Genomic DNA, 23,262 nt, shown 5'->3' with positions numbered 1-23,262 from the left:
TCTTCCAAAACAAGGAGGTGACCCCCATCGAGTGTTGCAGACTGGCACGTTCCAAGGTCCAGGACTATGTGCTGAGGGATGCACTAAAGCTTGGGGCAGCTGCTATCAAGACACATTGGGGAAGGACCACTTTTTGAGGTCTTTCTGCTGAAGGCAAGTGCAGGTCCATTAAGTTATCGGACCCTTTGGGTACCTCAAAAATAGAAATAATCTTATACAAGTAAGAGATGCCTTTTGTTTGTTTATTGGATAGAGTCCAACTTCAATATTTGTCTTGTTTTCTTTACTTGCTATTGTAAAGAATCAAACTTTTTTAGTAACTATGGATATCTATATATTTTTCATGAATAAATTGTATTTTTGAAATAAAAAGAATCCTTCCTAGATATGGGACCCAAAACTGCTCACAATATTCCAAATACCTTACACTACCTGAGCAACACGTCCCTATTCTAACCTTCTCAAACAAGCCCTAACATTGCATTTACTTTCCTAACTGCTAACTGAAGCTACATTTTAACATGAAGAGAATCCTGACCACGGACTAACAAGTCCCTTTATGCTTCAGGTCTGGCAGTATCTGCCCAGAGAGAGATAAAGCTGAGACAACGTTTGGGGTCCGGGGGCGGCCGTCATTCGGAAGATTGGGACTTGATGCGGCGACACACAATTTCTTCATCACTTTCACCTCTCTGCCTGTGGGAAGGAGTATTTTTCATTCTAAAACGTATTATTTTGTTTGGCGACACCGAAGTCGGCCCTTTTGTGTTTCGGTTTTCTCTCCTGAAAGGGTTGTTTCTCTTTAAAGAGTTTATCTTCTGAAGCAGCTGATAACGGACACTCGGGGCACGAGGCGGCCGTGAACCGCCAGCTCGCGCGCGGCGGGGGAGGGGGCGGGGCCTGGAGCTAAAATGGCGGCGGTCCCACCCAGAAAGGAAAAAGGTCAGAGGGAGAGCGGACTGTGTCAATAAAGTCCCTGTTCCCAAGGTAACGATGGTGGTTATTGGGGGATGGAGGGAGAGTGGACTGTGTCAGTAAAGTCCTGTTCCTGAAGGTAATGATGGTGGACATTGGGGGCTGAGGGGGAGAGGATTGAGCCTGGTCCCCTCCCCACAGTGAGACATCTTGCCGGTAAGCGGGGCCGGGTGACCGTTACCAATTTTATTTTATATTCCACCCCCCCCCCCCCTCACTTAGCTCCAAGGGTTTTTATTTACACTGGAGGATATTATCTGATGGTGGGGAGCTGATGCTGGTGAAGGAAGAGGGATGGCTGACCACCGCGATAGCGAGGACCACACCGTTTTATTTTGCCGCTGGGACACGCTCCAGATGCAGGAGGATGGCCGGGGACGGAGGAAAGAAAGAGAACTTGGAGATGGGAAGAGTTGGTAGGGTTTGGGACTCTGTACCTCAAACTGCAGTCTATACCAATTCAATTGTTAAATTTTATATTTGACATAAGCAATGATTTTTATTATGGGGTCAAGGCAGACAAATGGAGTGAGGCCACAGATCAACCCCGATCTTATTGAGGGATTGGAACAGGATCTGGGGGCTGAATGGCCTCCTCCTTTTCCTGTGAAACTTGATTACAAATTTACCAGAGCTCTTCAGGAAAATTGGAAGGTGATAAATGAATAAGGATGGACAATCTCGTGCCCTGGGGCAGCACAGTGGCTCAGTGGTTAGCACTGCTGCCTCACAGCATCAGGGCCCCAGGTTCGATTCCAGCCTCGGGTGACTGTGTGAAGTTTGCACATTCTCCCTGTATCTGCGTGGGTTTCCTCCGGGTGCTCCAGTTTCCTCCCACAGTCCAAAGATGAGCGGGTCAGGTGGATTGGGCATGCTAAAGTGCCCATAATATTAGGTGCATTAGTCAGAGAGAAATGGGTCTGGGTGGGTTACTTTTCGGAGGGTCGGTGTGGACTGGTTGGGCAAAAGGGCCTGTTTCCGCACTGTAGGGGAATCTAATCTAAGACAGGGTTCATTCTGCTGAAACTGCTGGGATGGGGCTGTGCATTTCTCATCTAATAGTTACTGTGTCACTGACCCCACTGTGTCGGTATCACTGACTCCAAGGAGAGCAGACTGATACCTTGTCCCTTTACGGAGGATGTGTTCTGTTTCCCTTGATGAGGGATGTTATCAACCTGGTGCCAAGGTGTATGTTCCATGGAAAGCAGAGTAAATAACTTTGGGTTTTCTTAAATTACGACCAAAGCAGCATGAGGAAGTGGAGTCTGGCTCTCACCGATCCAGGGGCTCAGTGCTGCTTTCAGTTACTGAAGTTGCGTTATTTGGTGTTGAAGCTGTTAGTCACAGCTGTCACCTCTCTCTGCTGTAGGAAAAAAGCTTGAACTCTCTCTCTCTGCTGTGAGATTGTTTGTTTTGGTGTTCCTATCTTTTGGATTGGAGTAGATAGTAAGTGAGGGAAATCTGTTTTGCTGAATTTGCCTTTACTATGGGTCTGTTTATAGGATGTGGCTGTATTGGAACAGTTGATGGGTAGAAATAAATAATATATTATTTTGTTCTGTATTCCAACAGGTTCAAGTTGTGTTTTTTTTCATTGTTTGCATTTTAATTGTGGTGTAAGAATTAAGTGTGTTTTGTGTAAAGCTCAACATTCTGACCAATCGAATTCCATCCAGAACAGAACACTCTAGAACTGTCCATGATGCTCCCAGCGATGTCTAAGGTTCGACATGACCGTTCTCAAACTCACTTGAAATATTGGCCAACAGAGTTCTGTACATTCTAGAAGGGATGTGAGTGCATTGGAGAGGGTGCAGAGGAGATTGACCAGGACGTTCCCTGGGCTTGGAGAGTTTTAGTTCTGAAGAGAGTTTGGACAGACTGGGATTGTTTTCATTAAAGCAGAGATGATGGAGAGGAGACATGACTGAGATGTATAAAACTATGATGGGTGGAGGGTATACAGGAAGAGAACATTTCCCATGGATGATTAAGGACCGGGGCATAGATTTAAGTGAAGGAAACGGAACCCTTTAGTTGAAGAGGAGTAGCGTGTCAACAACTAAATGGCTGGAGGATAAGAGAAAGAGCTGGAAAGCACAGCCAAAATGAGTGGTAGAGGTGTGAACCCTGAAGACCATTTGGAATTATATGGATGATATTTTGAAATGCCACAGTGGACAATGCTGCAGACTGATGTAGACAGTGAAGCAAGAGGATATGACAGACAAGGAGTGAAACCCACACCTCTCTGTATAGTGGGCTCAGACCCATACCCTCCCTGGCCTCACCCCTCCATCCCCCTTCAAACTGCTCCATCATCAGTCAGCTGTTTCTACACTGAGCATGCCCAGTACACTGCAGGGAACAAAGAATGTGATTCACCACCATTTGCTGCCGTACATGTGTGTGTCTCAGAGTCAGCTCTGAGACATCTCCTGGGCAGTCTCAATCTGTCTCTGTGTGTCTCTGACTCCGTGTCATTGAGCATCACCCGTACACCCTAATGTCTATGTCTAGAACTGCTTTGTATATTCTGGAATATGAACACATTGTAACCTGAGAAAGGTGAGGGTTTCGGTCCTCCCCGGCTTACTCCCTGTTTGATCGCAGTGAGGCCACTTGAACTGGACAGGTCAAAGTGTGACCTCACAGAACAATTGTGACCTCACTGTGTACATCACAGAGAGAGTTCTGACATCACAACTGGTTTGTGAACAGGCTTCAACTGAGACACGAGGCTGTGTCAGGAAACACAGGGAAGGCTAGGTCACTGCACTGACCGTGTCTCTGGCTGATTTGTCTGCGAGTGAATGTGATCAGAGAGATCATCAAAACAGCTGGACTTTACAAAGAGAAAACAAAGCTTTAAAAACACCATCAGCATTTGGATCAGGCAGAAGCTGGGGAGGTTTGAAAGGTTAGTGTAAAATTCTTCTTCTTGCACTGACTGAGGATTTGGGGGTAATTATAGAGTCATAGAGTTATAGAGATGTACAGCATGGAAACAGACCCTTCAGTCCAACCTGTCCACACCGACCAGATATCCCAACCCAATCTAGTTCCCCCATGTCAGCACCCGGCCCATATCCCTCCAAACCCTTCCTATTCATATACCCATCCACATGCCTTTTAAATGTTGCATTTGTACCAGCCACCATCACATCCTCTGGCAGCTCATTCCATACACGTACCACACTCTGCGTCAAAAAGTTGCCCCTTAAGTCTCTTTTATATCTTTCCCCTCTCACCCTAAACCTATGCCCTCTAGTTCTGGACTCCCCGAAGCCGGGGAAAAGACTTTGTCTATTTATCCTATCCATGCCCCTCATAATTTTGTAAACCTCTATAAGGTCACCCCTCAGCCTCCGATTTGAAAATCCGCACGCTCTCTTGTAACTCATCCTGCAGACATGACTTGGAGGTGCCCTTTATCAGGTGTGATAAAGGAGCAGCACTTAGAAAGCTGGTGCTTCCAAATCAAAATGTTGGACTATAACATGGTGTTGTGATTTTTATCTTCTTCCTGCAGACACAGTTCACAGTCATGAAAGGGGAGATTACAGCAGCATTTACATGGAGAATGATGTCTTTCCAGTTTCAGGAAAACTCCTCCCCCTTTATTCAGTGTAGATTTGTTACCACGAATTGCTGAATGTGGTAATATCCAGGATGAACGAGAATGTGTGTTTGTGGGATTGATTCAGATACTTTTTTTTTATCTCATGATGTTCACCCTCTGCTGGAATGAACACCCAGCCCGCTGCCATTCCTGTGACATTCTGTGAGGCCCTGACCTTTCAGTGGTCACCATAACGACTGACATCTGACGACTTCATTCATTTTCATCAGTCAAATGCTTACACTGTGCACTCGATGTATCCTGCTCTGATTGCCATCCAGTCAGACCCAGGATCAACCATGGAATGTTTTTACCTTCTTTCTGTAAAATAAGAAACATTGAAGCTCACCTGTGTCTTCCTCTTTTCCACAATTTTGTTTTCTGTTTCACTATCCAAGTTTATTGATTTGCCTCATGAGGTGGATCATCTCGAGCTTCAATTGATTCAGCTTTGATGCTCTGAACCCAGAGCATCGATGCACAAATTACTGTGTGTTCCGAATCTTCTCCCAGACCCAAACTCCAGTTCATATTTAATCTTTAATTAAGTGTGAAGCAGGCCATTCAGACCATCAAGTCCACATGCATCCTCCGAAGAGCATCCCAAGCAGACCCACTACATCACCACATTGTTCTCATGGTCAATCTATCTAGCCTGCACATCTTTGTGGGAGGAAATAGAGCGCTTGGAGGCATGGAGAGAATGTATAAACCCTAGTAGGACAGTTACCCGAGGGTGGAATCAAATTCAAGTTCCTAGCGCCATGAAGCAGTAGTGCTAACCACTTCACCACTGTGCTGCCCTGATCTGTAATAGGTCCCCACATTGTGATTTCTCCCTGTCTCCTCGAGTCTATCACCAGTCCTAATCTGCTTGGTGTTTTGGGTAACAGACCAAATCCCCTCTCTCTGTCTTTCTGTCTGTCTTTCTCTCTTTTTCTCCCACCGCTTGCTCCTGGATCCATCCTAACAGGGTTCAGGCTTAACTCTGAATATGAACTTTTCATCTCAGTTTTAATTTGGCTCTGAGATTTTTGCTGCTTCAGGCTCCAAACCAAAGCACCGTGGATGTAACCTTCCAAAAATAAAAAGACCACTGTCACTGAAAAGGGCAAATTCCACAGACACTGAGGAACCCATCAATAGACTATATCGCACTAGTTTGAATTTAAACTATACCGCATTCCGTTAATGTTATTTGATCAAAACGTCCCAGAAATTCCTCCTTAGTAATCCCATGGTTTCTGTCCGTCCTTCAGTCCACATTCCTTCAGAAAGAAGGATTTTCTCAGTTTAGTACATCCCAAAGGGATTTACAAAGATAAAGTTTATTAAGCCAGCTGAAGTGGCAGTCCCTGTTGTAACGTAGGGAAATGGCAGCTACTTTACACGCACCAAGCTTCCGCAAACAGTAATATCATTGGAACCAGATCATCTTTTGTTTCTTGAGTGCTCTGTTGTGAGGAAGAATTATTGGCCAGAAGACACACGGGCTATTTCTGGTATCTTCAAAGTTTGGGAGAAGATTTGTAGCTCGGGTGCTCGTTGTTGTGGTTCTGTTTGCAACACAAATTCCCAGCTCAGCGAACAGAACCACAACATTTCTGGTATCTTTTGCAATAGTGAGAATGCTCTGAGAGAAGAGATGGAGCACTTGATTTAAATGACTGAGACAATGCAACCTTTCCTTTTGTAATGATCCTCCAATAGTGCAAAAGCTCCTCATTAATGAGCATGCAACTTTTTTCACTATCTTTGAACAAATTATCTGGAATGCGTTCTGATACACTCTCAGTACCACTTGTTGAATTGCAGCTTTGATTGTACAATGTCCTGAATCACAAAAGTGGAAGTCCTGCACAGATTCACAATGATCAAACCCAGCTATATTTCGCAAGTATTATCAGATCACGTTATGTCAAAATATCTCCAGTTTTGTCAAGAATTGTCAAAAAGTCATAACTTTGAGGTTTTATGATCATAAAAGTTATTTATAAATTTTGGAAGTGACCAATCAATCTGGACTGAGTGTTCACAAACAATTTGGAATGGTGAGGACAGTGAAAGGTGAAAGTTTCCTTTAATGCTTATTGTAACAGGCTTGAGCAGGACAGCATACTATACAACTGACAATGTATCCAGCGATGGTCAGGTAACTGATCAACACAGATAGGTAAAATTTGAAAAGCAATACATGCAACAGCATAACAATTTTCTTGAAAGCTATATTTAGTATTATTCAGGGCACAAAAATTATACATTGTTAACAAATTATTGACTGTGATCCAGGAGATCCAGGACACATTGTTGGTTACCGTTATTCATTGGAACCTGATGCTTTCGTCCCTCTCCATTGATGTAGATAGGGGTCTGCCCTCCATCTTGCTTCCTGAAGTCAATGATCAGTTCTTCTGTTTTGCAGACATTGAGACAAAAATTGTTATCATTGCACTATGAAACCAAGCACGCTATCGACTTCCTATATTCTGACTCATCATTATTCGATATGCAGCCTACAACCATGATGTCATCAGCAAACTTGTAGATGTTCGTATGAAATGTGGCCAATCAGTCATGTGTACAGGGAGTGTTTGGGGGCTGAGGATGCATCCTTACGGGGCCGTAGTGTTGAGAATTATTGTAGAAGAGGTGCAGTTAGCTACTTTCACTGATTGCGGTCTGTGCGTCAGGAAACTGAGGATACAGTTGTAGAACTGCCCTTGGTCTCGGAGTTTTGAGATTAGTTCAATTGGGATTATAATGTTGAAGGCGGAGCTGCAGTTGATTAGTAGGAACCTGATGTAGGTATCCTTGTTATCTAGATGTTCCAGGGACAAATGTAGGGCGAGGGAATTGTGTGCCTGTTCTGCTGACCGGTAAATTGCAAGGGAATGAAGTAGTGTTATCATGTTGCTCCACCTCTTTCTCCTTTCATTCCATTCCTCATGTGGACTCTTCGTTCCATTACCTACTGCATCTAATGTTGGCTCTCATTACTTGGATTTATTCCTCAATTGAATTATTTTTATAACTGGATATTTCACTGCATATATTAACTGGTCTCTGAATGCTCTCTGCGTCACCACATAAATAAAAGCATTTGTGCAGCAACTCAGGTTCCGCAGCATGAATGCGATTCTTTCAAATGTACGAAAAGCAGTGTAATTCAAAGAATTAGCAGCACTAAACATATATAAAATGTACCCCAACCAGAGAAGTATGAAGCTTGCACATATGGCAAAGAGTAAAATGGCAGATTTCTTTCTGCTCTCCAGCTCTGGGTCATTCTCTATTTTTCTCTGACCTTTCAGTTCCACACGCACCTTAATTGCCTCGAAGATTTGTCTGACAGTCAGGACATTGATAAATAGAATAAAAGTGAATGGGAACATTGGTGTTAAAAATTGTTCAAAATATTTGAAACTTGCCCACCGACGGCTATTATAATAACTGCGTGTGGTAAAACAGTACCATGGAACATTGTTGATGATCCTTCCAGGTTTAAATCGGAAGTAGTTAGGAATGTTCTTTAAGGAAAAGAAAATATAAATTATTGCTAGAACCCTCATTGCAGTTTTCTTTGTGCAATACTTAGTTTTCATCTGATGAAAACAGATGGCAACAAATCGATCAAAAGAAAAAGCAGCAGTGAACCAGACAGAACAATCAATGGCTGAGCAGGTCAAGACATAGATAACTCTGCAAACAGGAGTGATGTTCAGGAAACAGCGTGGATAATAATAAGACACAAATCTATCAAGTACGATATCAAAAACGATGAACAGTAGATCAGATGTTGCCATGGCCACCAGATAGCGAATGGTGCATGTAGAAAGACCACACTTGCCCCGAGTCATGAGTGCAATCACCACTAGACTCACTGTAAGAGAGAGAAAGGAGAAAAAGAGACTTGAAGTTACAATCTGGGCTCAGGCACAGAGAGTAAGTAATGGCAAGAAGGTCGTTGTTATAAACCACATGAAGTCTCGAATCTGAACCTCAGTAGCAAACTCTCTAAATGAATCATTTGCACATTTAAAAGACAGAGGTAAGAACATGAGTGACAGTTTATTCATAGCAAGATGGTCACATATTCAATGTTTTTTTCGGGTTGGCAGTGGTTGGTTTGAGCTGTTTTATAGGTTACTCTTACTGGTTGGATTTTCCTATAGGACCGCAACATCTACACAAAGGCACCTTGCATGAGTAAATCAACAATGTTGTACATTTAGCACAAACATTGATTGCAAAATTCTTGCAATCAGTTTTGGTGTTTCCACAGCTCGGATTGCATCTAGAATTTTAGGTCCACACTGTATGAACTATAATATGGGATATTAAATCACTTCACAGTGACCGGGAATGGATGCACTCCACAATATGAAATTTTAAAAAATGATAAAATTTTGAGTCCATCCCACGTGTACAGGATTGAACATACCAACAATTTTATCCATGGAAGTATTCAGCAGTGAATCCAGGCACCATACCCCAGGTTAGGTGCCTACCACAATCATAAGAATTTCAATATTTGGCACGGAGTCCCTGACCTGTCTGAGACTGTACTCCACTGCTCCCACCCAAATCCATGCAGCATTGCTCATTGCAACTTTCTAGTTTAGAATTCACACTTTTTATCTGGGATGAAGCAAAGCTTCCTGCCTGATGTCCAGGCTCTCTCACACAAGCTCCTCTTCTTGTGACCAGAGATCCTCCTCCCAGATTCAGAGCACATGCTGGGGCTAAGAATGTCCATAGGTTACCCAACACATACCTTGGAAATCATGAGAATGGTACTAAAGCTTGTTGTGGGAGACCCAAACATTGTTCCATTGCCTGGCTTCAGAGGCTCTCTCTGAATTCAGGCCAATATTAAAGGTTAGGGGAGATGATGGGCTCATGGTGACTCTAAAATGATTGCTCCCTTTTTTTAGACCACTTCTTGTGATAGGATATCCTTATGTGATGTTCATTTTCACGAGCGTGCAACTCCCAAAATCGACCCAGTTTTGAAGATTAAAGATCCTGAATTTGATTGTGTAATTTTCTAAAGTAAGGAACACCAACGCATAAACCCATAGACGACAGGGAAATGTATCTGTCTTCTGGCTTCTAGACAGTCGTAGTTGGGAAATTCGTTGGACAAGACAAAATAAGCTTTGACATGGACCATCCACTGGAATAGCTGACATCCTGAATCCAGCAAGATATCAGCACCAAGCTTCCCTACTTTCCCCTTGGTTATTTCTCCTGCTGTCTCCCATGTGGGACATTCTTTTGGACAATAACCACAGCTCAGGTTCCGAGCTATCTTCTTTCAGATGTGGGAATATTGGTTAATTTTAAATGTACTCACAAAATGTGAGTTTTGGTGTCTGGACCAATAATTCTTGCCCAATTCTAATTGCTTTTGAGATAGTACTGGAGGGCAGCATTTTTGAACACCTGCATTATCTGGTGGATATCTTTGAGGAGAAAGTGAGGTCTGCAGATGCTGGAGATCAGAGATGGAAATGTGTTGCTGGAAAAGCGCAGCAGGTCAGGCAGCATCTAGGGAACAGGAGAATCGACGTTTCGGGCATTAGCCCTTCTTCAGGATAGGATATACAGGGTTTTCCTATCTGGTGGATAGGAAAACCCTGTATATTTTGGAGCAGAGTTCCATAATGTTTAGACAGCAGTAGTAATGGAACAATGATGTAGAGTAGATTAGATTAGATTAGATTACTTTACAGTGTGGAAACAGGCCCTTCGGCCCAACAAGTCCACACCGACCTGCCGAAGCGCAACCCACCCATACATTTGCCCCTTACCTAACACTACGGGCAATTTAACATGGCCAATTCACCTGACCTGCACATTTTTGGACTGTGGGAGGAAACTGGAGCACCCGGAGGAAACCCACGCAGACACGGGGAGAACGTGCAAACTCCACACAGTCAGTCACCTGAGGCGGGAACTGAACCTGGGTCTCTGGCGCTGTGAGGCAGTAGTGCAAACCACTGTGCCACCATGCCGCCCAAGACAGAATGAAATCTATCCTGAAAGGGAATAGCATGTGATGGTGTTTCTATGCAACTCCTGCTCTTGTTCTTCTAGCTATTAGGGGTCATGGTTCTGTGAGGTACTGTCAAAAAACACTTGGAGTGTAATGTTTTGCATCTGTGGATGGTATTCATTGTGGGTCATTCATGTTATTAGTGAAGAGAGTGAGTGTGGAATGTGGCAATTGGCAATCTGATCAATCAGCTGTTTGTACTGCACAATGTGGTGCTTTGTAAATGTTGTTGGAGATGCTTTCAGAGAGACACTTGGAAAGCATTCCATCCCACCCAAGCTATACTTTCTGGATAGTAGACATGGATTGGAGAGACAGACAGGGAGCTTATTGCTGCAGAAATCAATATCTGACATACTCCTGTGTCCACAGCACTTGCATGGCTGGACCAGATCATTTTCTTGTCAATGGTTGGGCCAGGTTGTTGTTAGCCATGCATTCAGTGACAGTAATGTCACTGTAAGCCAATGGCATATTGGTAGATTCTCACTTCTTGGCGTTGGCTATTCCCTTGTGCTTGTGGGATACGAATGTTACTTGTCAATTACCAGACCAAGCTAGATGTTATCTCACTGTATAATGACACAGTTAAAAATCACACAACACCAGGTTATAGTCCAACAGGTTTAATTGGAAGCACACTAGCTTTCAGAGCGACGCTCCTTCATCAGGTGATTGTGGAGGGCTCGATCCTAACACAGAACTTATAGCAAAAATTTGCAGTGTGATGTAACTGAAATTATACATTGAAGAATTGGTTGTCTGTTAAGCCTTTCATCTGTTAGAATACAGATCTTTCATGAAAGAAGTGAAACTATCACTGTATTCTAACAGATGAAAGGCTTAACAGACAATCAATTCTTCAATGTATAATTTCAGTTACATCACACTGCAAATTTTTGCTATAAGTTCTGTGTTACGATCGAGCCCTCCACAATCACCTGATGAAGGAGCGTCGCTCTGAAAGCTAGTGTGCTTCCAATTAAACCTGTTGGACTATAACCGGGTGTTGTGTGATTTTTAACTTTGTACACCCCAGTCCAACACTGGCCTCTCTGAATTATAATGACACAGATCTTTTCATTATCTAAGGAGATGTAAATGGTGCAGAATATTGTGCAAGCATGAACAAACCTCTCTACTTTGGAAATGGCAATGGAGGGAAAGGCATTGATGAGGCAGCTGCAGATTTTAAGGCCAAGGTACAAGTGTGAAGAACTCCTGCAGAGATGTGTGACGGCTGAGATGATTGACCGCCATCAACCGTAACTATCTTCATCTGTGGTCAGGATGAAACGCGAGAGTTGTAATCTTGGTGAGTTCAGTTTTTCAAGGAGTCCTTATTGTGAATATGTGTTGACAAAAAGAGCTGAGTATTTGTTGTCAGTAATTAAAATTTAACTGTAAAAAGAGAAGCATCTGATTGAGATAAATACAATCAATACATCTGTAAATCCAAGTCAAATGATCCTGAGTTCGTCACACTAAAATAAAAATGTGGTTGTGCTGGAAGGTCAAAGGCTGAGGGAAAAAAACAGGTCAATGTGTGACACAGTTTGAATGCCCAGAAAAAGTCAGAATGTTTGTCATTATCACACTAAAGGGATAGAAATACTCCCAATACTAGAAGTGGGAATTGTCTTAGTGACATGTATACCAAGGGCAGGCAGAAATAACTCGTTATGTTGAAGGTAAAATTAATCAGTCATACTTTACAATATTTCATGTACAGGTTATTCTGTTACAGTGTGTTTCGTTAGCACAAAATCGCTATAATGCAATTGACAAATTGAAGACACTGTTTCTAAAGTGCAAAATTTTAAGGTGTGTTTTAGTTATAATACTATTCCGGCCCCATTAGTTCAAATGGTGCTCTTATTACGAAATTTTCTTATAACACGGGATTGCACAAGAATGGAATTACCACATTATAGCAGAACTGACTGTAAGTGTCTCCTTATTCTGCAACTATGTTCCCTTGTTCAAGATCCCTACATAAGTGGAAACATCATCTCAACATCTACCCTGTCAAACCCCCTCAGAATTATGTATATTTCAATAAGATCACCCCTTACTTTTTCAAAATGCTAATGAGTAAAGACTTAATCTGGTTATCATTTTTCCTAAGTCAACCCTTCACCCCAGGAATCCCTCTAGTGAATCTTTTGAACTGCCTCCAACACCAGCATCTCCTTTCATAAATATGGAAACCAGAATCATACACAGTACTAAAGGTGGAGTCTCAACAATCTGTACAGTTGTAATAAGACTTCCCTGTATTTACACTTCAAACCCATGGTAACAAAGCCCAAATTCCACTTGTATCCTTAATTACTTGATGAACATGCATGCTAACCTTTTGTTTTGCACACAAATCTCACTTTGCTGACCTTTTTGAAATCTTCCTCCATTTATAATTGTTTGCTTTTTGATTCTTCCTAGCAAAGTGTTTGACCTTACACTTTCCAGCATTAAAGCTCCAGCTTCCAAGTTTTTTGCCCATTCACTCTCTATTTCCTTCTTCAAGTCATTAACATAGATAGCAAGGAATTGAGATGCTGGGACAGGTTCTGATGGCACTTCACAAATTACAAAATGTCTATTAATCCCAACTCTCCATCTTCTGTGTGTCAATCCAGTCTCCATCCATGCTAATACATTACACTCAACCCTGTGAGCTCCTGTCTTGAGCATTAACCTTCCATGCAGCACTTTAAAAAAAACCTTTGAAATCCAAATGCACTACATCTTCACTTTTGACTCCTCAAAGTCTGTCCACCAGCTCGAAGACACAAGTCAGGAATGCGATGGAATATTCCCTACAGTACCACATCCAAAAAGAAGTATGCCTCTGTTTCTTGAAAGACGAGTACAGCTAAAGTTGGGGTACAAAACTTTAAAAAGATTTAGCGATGCAAGATATGGAGATGGAATTTCCATGAATAAGGGTGACGACAACTTGTTTGTGTTGTTAGAATATTCATTCAGCATTCGAACACTTCGTAATGGGAAAGGCATGTCAGAGATAGTCAGAGATACTCCTACTTATGCAAGGCCACTGGCTAAGTTGTTCCCCTCCCCACACTCAGTATAATTTTACTTTGAGAGATGCTCCCAGTGACACCTGAACACTGGGGTAAGTTGTTCCCCTTTAGCTAGGAACCCACACTCAGTGCAATTCTAATTGAAAGATCCTAACTGAATCACAATGCCACTGGAATTAGATGTTCTCTTCAGGCTATTGACCAACATGCAAAACAGTTCTCCAGTGAAAGGTATTAGCGATTGAGGGCATTTTCCTATTCATGGTCCACATTGAATACAATGCTGCTTTTACAGATACCCACAGTAAAGCGAGAACACTGGGTCACAAATTCCTCATGACCAATTCTGTGTGTCAGTAAACAAAAAGAATTGTTTGCTGGCCAGCATTTATTAGTCAACCTCAGTTGCCCTTGAGAAGTGATGTGAGCTGCGTTCTTGAACTGCTGCAGTCCATGTGCTGTAGGTTGCCCCCACAATGCCATAAGGGAATGGATTCCAGGATTTTGACCCAGTCTGACATTGAAGGCATGGTGATATATTTCCAAGTCAAGATGGAGAGTGGCTTGGAGAGGAACTTTCAGGTGGTAGTGTTCCCAAGTATCCACTGTCCTTGTTCTTCTAGATGGTACTAATCATCGTTTTGGACAGTGCTGTTGAAGGACTTTTAGTGAATTTCTGCACGTATCCTGTAGACTGAACACACTGCTCTCAGTGGTGAAGATAGTGACTGTTTGTGGATGTAGTGCTATTCAAATGCACTGCTTTGTTTAGGATGGTGTCAAGATCCATCAGTTTTGTTGAAGTTTCACTCATCCAAGCAATTGGGGAGTATTCCATCACGCCCCTAACTTGTGCCTTGCAGGTGGTGGACAGGGTTTGGGGAGTCAGGAGGTGATTTGTTTGCTACAGTATTCTGAGCCTCTGACCTGCTGTCCCAGCCACTGTATTGATGGGGTGAGGCCAGTTGAATTTCTGGCCAATATTGATAATGGGGGATTCACTGATGTTAACACCATTGAATGTCAAGGTGTGGAGGGAAGGTCATCTCTTATCACAGATAGTCATTGCCTTGCATTTTATGGCGTGAATCTTATCTGCCATTTTTCAGCCCAAGCCCAGATACCCAGCATATCTGGCAGCACAGTGGTAATCAATGCTGTCTCACGGCACCAGGCGCCCAAGTTTAGGTTCTAGCCTTGAAGGACCATCTGCATGGAGTTTACCTGTATGTGTGGTTTTGGTTTCAATGGTTTCATCTCACAGTCCAAAGCTGTGCAGGCTTGGTAGCTTATCCATGGTAAATGCAGAATTACGCCAGTAGGGTGGTGGTGTGGGATGGTCTTCGGAGGGTTGGTGCTGACCCAATGGGCTGAATGGCCTCTGTCTGCAGAGTAGGGATTCTACAATTCCATGATATTGTTGAGATCTTGCTCCCTTAAAACATTGATTTATTCAGTATCAGATGAGTTGTGACTGGTGCTGAACATTGTACAATTATCGGCAAACATCCCCACTTCTGACTTTCTGACGGAGGGCACGTCATTGATGAAGCAGCCGAAGATGGTTGGGCCTAGAGCACTACTCTGAGGAACTGCTGCAGAAATGACCAGGAGATGAGAAGACTGACCTCTAAGAACCACTCTGTGCCAGTTTTGACTCCATCCATCGGAGTTTACTTCCTGATACCCATTCATTCTAGTTTTGCCTGGGCTCCTGATGCCACACTTGACAAAGTGTGGTCTTGATGTCAAAGGTAATCAGTGTCACCACATTTCTGGAAATCAGCTCTGCAATTCAGCTCTACAGTGATGGATTGTCCCAACAACAAGACACCATTGCAATGAGAGGGTCCAGCCTGATGTTAGTGATCCCAATACAGTTCAGTTCCATGATCATTAATGCCTTCATTCAGAGTGATTTCTGGAGACTTGACTCAATATCACACATCAATCCAGTAAATCAGTGGCAATGAAGAGCACCTGTGGGCAATAAAACCTTTTTTTTTGTTGTTCTCAGTTGCCGAATTACACCACAGGGTTAGTTTGGAAATGTTAAATGGATACATGATATCACACATTAGGAATTTGTACTGCCCAGTTCAGTGGCCAGTAAGTCGAGGGTTAAATGTATTTGTCATGCACACCAATGGCTCAGCATTCAGAGAGTACCCCACATCTGAGAGGTGGCTCCTCTGGGGAGGTAAAGACTGAACTTGAAGAGAAGAAATAAATACTTGAAGATAGCCCATCACAGAATGCTTGTACCCCAGAACATTCAGTCTTCTGTATTGTACTAACCTCTGGCATAATGGCAGCAACGCATGTTCTCTGAATCTGACATCGTTCCCTTGGCTGTCAAATGAAATTTGTTTAATATCTTGTCATCCAACATTCCATGGGAATGGGTTGAGCTCAGTTGGCTGGATTGCTGGTTTGCAGAGCAGTATGATGCTAACAGCATCGGCTCAATTCTCATCACTGGCTTGAGGTTACCATGAAGGACTCTTCTTCTCAACCTCTTCCCTCATCTGAGGTCTGGTGGCCCTCAAGTTAAATCACCAGCAGCTACTTCTCTCTAATGAGAGCCCTATGGTCTGGTAAGATTATGGTGACACAATATATCGAACACTATTTTCCTTCAAGTGAATCATTATGGAATTGAAGAACGGTGTCATTATTGCATCAAAGAGTTTGACCTACTGTGTTACTCCCCTGATGTAAAACACACTGTTCCAGACATGCCCCAGGCAGCAGTGTTGATGAAGCAGTCCTGACATTTACAATGTACTGTGGGAACATGCAGCTCGGTGTTACTGTTACTGCAAACATTTATAAACTTCCAAGTGCTAGCTGGCATCAGCAAGATCCTTCCATACTATCTCTCATCCACTCCCAATTTAAATTTGATTCCTCGATAGCCACAAAACAGTCTGAGATTACTCAGCACCTAAGTTTGATCTCCAATAAACCACCTCATATTGATATAGAGATTCAATCAACATGAAAACTTTTATCCAACCAGAAGGGGCTGAATGCACTGAACTGCCCTGTGTGGGATCAGTTCCCTGAATGGCCAGGGTTAAGACATGAGTGAATACAGGTGAGCAGTCATTCCCACTCACCTCAGCTTTCCAATCATTCAGAATGGGAGGAAAATATGACAACATTTCTATGGGCAGATTGGCTCAAATTGATCAGCAAGATCTTGACTAGCATTGATGTAACATCTCACTTTATAACTGCAGGAACTGATATGTCTATGCAAATCTGTCTCGATGGTGTAAACCACAATTACTGTTTGGACAGACATCCTATGTGACAATTGGTGCAATGATGTCCTACACCATGAGACAAAGAGCATCATGTAAATCAGGGTTGACAGATGATTCACATGAGAACACAGAACATCGAGCTGTACAGCACAGTAACAGTCTTTATAAAGCTGAAACATGACATCTTGACTCTTGTACTCAATTTATCAGCCAATAAAGGCAAGCTGACCATACATCATCTTTGCTACCCTATTTACTTGCATGGTCACTTGCAGGGAGCTATGGACTTGAACACCAAGATCACTGTACATCAATGCTGTTCAGGGTTCTGCCATTACTGTATATCTTTTCCCTAACTTTCAATCTCCTAAAGTGCAGCGCCTCATACTTACCCAGATTAAACTCCATCTGCCACCTTTCCACCCATATCGGCAATTGATCTCCACTGTATCTTTGACAACCTTATCCACAACTTCACTGATCGTTCTATCATCTGCAAATAAACAAAGGGCAGAGGTCCCATTATGGAACCCTAAGGAATACCACAAGTCACAACCCTCCAGCCAGAAAAACACCTTTCCTCACTGTCCTCTGCTTTCTATGGGAATCGAAGCTGCCACCTTACCATGGATCCAATGTAGTGTAATCTTCAGGATGAGCCCACCATGAGGGACCATAGCGGGCGCCTTTACTGAAATCCATGCAGAAACATCCACTGCTCTACCCTCATCGATTACCTTTGTCACTTCCTCAAAAGATTCAATCAAGTTAGTAAGACATGACCTGCCTTGCATAATGCCATGCTGACTGTCCCTAATTAGGTCCTGTATTTCCAAATGCATGTAAACCCTATGAATCCCTAAGAATAATCTCCAATAGTTTATTTTAATATCCGTTCAGCAGTGTGCTGTTGATGGACTATGATTCAATTGGTGATCCTGATACAGTATCTAATGCAGCATGTCCCTCAATACTGAACATCAGGTCAGTTGGTGTCACAGTAGCAGGGCTGACTTTCTCTCCATATGGCCGGATGTTCTTGATCCTGATTGGAGCCTCTGAACAGCACAACTATATCAAATATCCGAAATTGCACATCAGTCACCCCAAACCAAAATGTCTTTCATCTACAAAAAATTATGTTGTACCACCCAATCTCCACCGTTCTGAGCCAGGTACAATGACAGAGGTTTCACAAAGTTGATGGAGTACCGCAGTACATGGTGTAACACTCCAGCCTCAAGGTGAATCCGTCTAAAAATATATCCAGGAGTTTTTGTCTCTAAAACATCAGTCCTGACAAAATAGTCATAATAATAATGTTATAACAATAATGTGAATAATAATGATAGCAATTACATATTTAAACTGACAGCCAAAGTCTAAATAATAATCCCAAATGAACGCAAATTGGAGGACCTTCACATTATCATTTGGGGAACATCAAAGGATAAAGCAAGAAAAGGCAAGATAGAAAACATCCTGTTGGACAATTTGATCCTCTGAGGCACCTAAAACTCCAGACCTCAGCGCTTATCCTATTGGGCTCTACACCACAGCACTGTGCATCATTTTACAAATGGCACACCTCACATAGCATTCACATAATTTCAACAATCTACATTGTAGTTGGAACCTTGTGTTCAATACCCTTCCCAATGATCTGTCCTCACAAATATCATAACCCCAGGCATCCACTGACTGACAAAAACTCAAGGTGGTCAAAGCCATCTGGGCTGATCCACCCCTATCATGATTAGATTTTCTACAGGGTGGAAACATTTGGCCCAAAAGGTCCACACTGACACTAATTAATGGACCTAACACTGTATGCAATTTAACATGGTCAATTCACCTCACCTGCACATGTTTAGATTGTGGGAGGAAACCCACACAGACACAGGGAGAACATGCAAACTCCATGCAGACAATCACCAGAGGCAGGAATTGAACCCAGGTCACTGGTGCTGTGAGGCAGCAATGCTAACCACTGAGCCACCATGTCACAGGGAACCCAATCTAATCCAGCTGACTGAGAGCAGGCTTTAAGTGACCATGGAGAGAGAATGGTCTTGCTAAACCCTTTCTAGACAAGCTGGGGCCGGTGCTCAGCCAAACTTCTTCATTGAGGCCTCAGTGTCAACCCATTCTGCACAGTACAGAGAAACAGACACCGCTACACGTTACTGAGAAACTTCCGAATCGACAAACAATTCACTTATACTCTGTAAGTGAGAGTACTTTCATCTGACATTGGGATTTGCCTTGCTAAATGGAAATTAAATCATCAGTAAATGCAGATCGGAAATATAGACTTATGTAACTTAAGTTGTTCCAAGACTTACCGGGTACACCAACAATGACAAGGATGGTGTCGTATATTTTTGAGATCATTATGTTTGCAAAATACATTTTATTGTTTGGGAAACAACCTCTCCCTTCCTGCTGCTGGCATCTGTCCGAATTGTCTCAAAATGAGAGATGAGACATATCCAGAGACATCGTATTATATTTTGTTGTATCTCTCCTGGGAAAATATGATCACGCATTCACCTTTTTAATATCATTTTGAACAAAGAGATTACGACAACAGGTTTATTTTGATGATGTAATGTCATTGAAATTTAAGTCTACATTTGAATACCCCAAGGACTAGATGAATCTAATCTTATTTGGTCACAACCGGTCCTTGCAACTTGTCATCAAACAAGAATGCTTGCAGTGTTTCACACACTAATAGTCCCATCAACATCTGAATATCTTTTGATATTCTTTTCTGTGATAACTTTTATTTTACTGAGGATATTCAATCATTCAATACCTCATGTTGTACCTTGACAGCTGTTCTACTGCACACTGTTATACCACTATTTTCCTTGTTAATTCAGTTCCACAACTCATTTGGGAAAGTCTGTCTGATTGAGCACTCAAATACCGAAGCTGAAACTAATACTGACCACAACAATAACTGGAACTTACACTTGGTAATAATTTCTCAAAACAAAGACAAAAAGAAATCAGAACCTTAACTTCAAAATTATAGAATGATAGCACCATATAGGACAGAAGTGACCCATCGATCCATAAAGATTGTCCCTCCAAAAATTGCATGAAAAGCTGCACAAGTCCCACTCCCCAGCACTTAGTCCACAGTCTTGAATGTTATGACATTTCAAATGCTCATTCAAGTACTTTTTAAAGGTTTTGAGGATTTCCTTCTCAGTTATCCTCCTGGGCAATGCACTGTAGGCCGCTGCCATACTCCGGATGTCATGTTCCCTCTAAACCTCCTGCCTTTCAGCTACACCTCAGTATTGGCCCTCCACTTACTAGGATGCTACCTGGACTGGAAGTTTTGAGCTATAAGACGGGGTTGAATAGATTGGGACTTTTTTCCCCGGGAACGTAGGAGACTGAGAGGCAACCTTATTGAGCTTTATTAAATCTTGTGAGATTCATGTAAGATAGATAGCCAACAGACTTTCGCCAGTATAGGAGAGTCAAAAATTAGAGAGCATAAGTTAAGGTGAGAGTGGAGAGATACAAAAGGATTCACTGGGACACTTTGTTCAGACAGACGGTGGTGAGTGCTTGTAACAGGCTGCCAGAGGTATTGGCAGAAGCAAGTACAATTTTGTGATTTGATTAGATTAGATTCCCTACAGTGTGGAAACAGGCCCTTCAGCCCAACAAGTCCACACTTGTTGCCCACCCAGACCCATTCCCCTACACCTAACACTATGGACAATTTAGCGTGGCCAATTCACCTAACCTGCGCATCTTTGGACTGTGGGAGGAAACCAGAGCACCCAGAAGAAACCCACACAGACACAGGGAGAATGTGCAAACTCCACACAGACAGTTGCCCGAGATGGGAATTGAAACTGGGTCCCTGGCGCTCTGAAGCAGCAGTGCTAACCACTGAGCCACCGTGCCGCCCTAAGAAACATTTAAATAGGTACATGGATGGGGTAGATATGGACCAAACCCAGGCAAATGGGACTAGTTTAATTGTGAAAACTGGGTGGCACAAGCAATTTGGGCCATGCTGAGAATCTCTATGACTTTATCTAATCGTGGACTGGTAAAGACACGTATCTTGTATGCCTTAACTATCCTATTACCCTGTCTTGCTGCCTTTGGGGATCTGTTAACAAGCACCTCAAGGTCCTTCTGTTTCTCTGAGCTTCCTGGTGTCCCACCACTCATTGCCTTATGTTGTGACTTCTACTAAAATGCATCATCTCACATTTGTCAGAGTTAAATTGCATCTGCCCATCTGACCGGTTTATATTATTTATGAATATGACAAACAGTAAGGGATTCAGCACTGATCTCTGTGATACACACCGTACATGAGCCTCTAATTACACAAACAGCCTTCTGTCAATATCCGCTGCCTCCTCTGACTGAGCCAATTTCCCAGCCAACTTGCCAAGTTACTCCAGCTGCCATATGCTTTTACCTTCATTCTGAATCCCCCATGTGGAACCTTGTCAAAGACTTTGCTAAAACCCAAATAAACTACTTCAATTGTCTTAGCCACATCCACAGACATGGTCACCTCCTCAAAACCTCCACCAGATTTGTTAGGCATGACCTCCATCTGACAAAGCCATGCTGACTATCCATGATCAAACCTTGTTTCTTTAATTGGAGATGAATCCTTTCTTTTGGAATTTTTTCCAATAATTTCTGTAACATTGATAGACACTCACTAGTCTGTTATTCCTGGTCTGTTATTCCTGTTCTTAGAACTTTGGGTTTCAAATTCCAATTTTTCAGATAAGCACATTCCAAAGTCCTTTAAGACTAAGGGAAAGAAAGAGTTCTTATTCATGCAGAAGAATTTCTTAGGTATTTTTACACACAGAGACACAGAAAGACATGTACACATGTGTACACATACACACATACACACCACATTTACCTCACACACATATAAATTATTCTTTTACCTTTATACCTCCCTCTGAATGGTAAAATAATCCCCTCTAATCATCCATCGTTCCATTATAACTCTCACTGAGCAAATACACAAACCCTGATACAAACTGGATGTTCTCACAATTGGTCATAGTCAAGACAAATTCATGTAGTTGACCACTATCACTTAGTCTGTCGTATTTCCATTTTTTGGGATCAAATAGAAACAAATTAACTTGGAAGTAATCCAATCTAAAAAAAAAATCAAGTTGGGTTCCAAATCAGCCAGGAAGCCAGCCATTGAATTAGCTCATATTCAGATACTTGAGAGCTACTATCATGGAATTGGGTCAAATCCCAGCATGACAAAACTTCAATTTCATAAGTATGTGGATTATAAACTCTAATATCAACCATTAAACTAATGTCAGTTGTCAAAGAAAATGCACCTGGTTCATTAATATCCTTTAAGGAAAGATAACTACTGTCCTTACCTGGTCTGGGCTACATGTGACTCCAGACCCACAGAAATTGGTGTGGTTTATGGAGGTCAGCCATCTAAGCTCCAAGACCTCACAGCAGGAGGTCCTCAAGATTGTGTCCTAGCCCTAACTATCTTTAGTGACTGTATAACTGACCTTCTCTCAATCAGAATGCCATAAATCAGAGGGTTCGCTAATACTTGCACAATGTTCAAAGCATTCTTACATCCTCAGATACTGAACACTCCATGTCGCTGTGTCACAAGATCCCTGAAAATTCCAGCCTGGGCTGACGATTGGCAATTAACATTCACGCTATACAAATGGGAAGCAATTACCACCTTCAATAAGAAATCACCTAAATAATGCTTCTGGACACTTAAGGCTCCGCTAATACTTGCACAATGTTCAAAGCATTCTTACATCCTCAGATACTGAACACTCCATGTCGCTGTGTCACAAGATCCCTGAAAATTCCAGCCTGGGCTGACGATTGGCAATTAACATTCACGCTATACAAATGGGAAGCAATTACCACCTTCAATAAGAAATCACCTAAATAATGCTTCTGGACACTTAAGGCTTTGCTATTGCTGAATCCCCTACGATCAACAGTATCGGAGTTACCATTGAGCTGAAAATGAACTGGACTCATGAGATAAGTCCTGCTCACTGTGGATAGAAGGGCAGGTCAGAGAGCAAAAGTACTGCCGTGAGTGACGCAGTTCATGGCACCAAACGCCTCTCTGCTATCTACAAGGCACACATCAGGAATATGATGGAATACACCCCATTTGACTGGATGAAATGTATCTCCAACAACAGTCAAGAAATTGGAGACCGCCATGATAAACACACAATGCTGTAGACACTTGAAGCC

At 42.5% G+C, this 23,262-nt stretch overlaps 1 pseudogene; it reads right to left on the bottom strand.

Moving 5' to 3' along the window:
* Nucleotides 1-7,593: 7,593 nt before the first annotated feature.
* LOC148136129 (putative G protein-coupled receptor 139) lies at nucleotides 7,594-8,580 on the bottom strand (annotated as a pseudogene).
* Nucleotides 8,581-23,262: the final 14,682 nt, after the last annotated feature.

The sequence above is a fragment of the Chiloscyllium plagiosum genome, unplaced genomic scaffold (genome assembly GCF_037043375.1).
Source record: "Chiloscyllium plagiosum isolate Xiang-an unplaced genomic scaffold, Cpla_swu_hap1 HiC_scaffold_47, whole genome shotgun sequence".
NCBI lineage: Eukaryota > Metazoa > Chordata > Chondrichthyes > Orectolobiformes > Hemiscylliidae > Chiloscyllium > Chiloscyllium plagiosum.
This window is presented reverse-complemented; position numbering and strand designations above follow the sequence as displayed.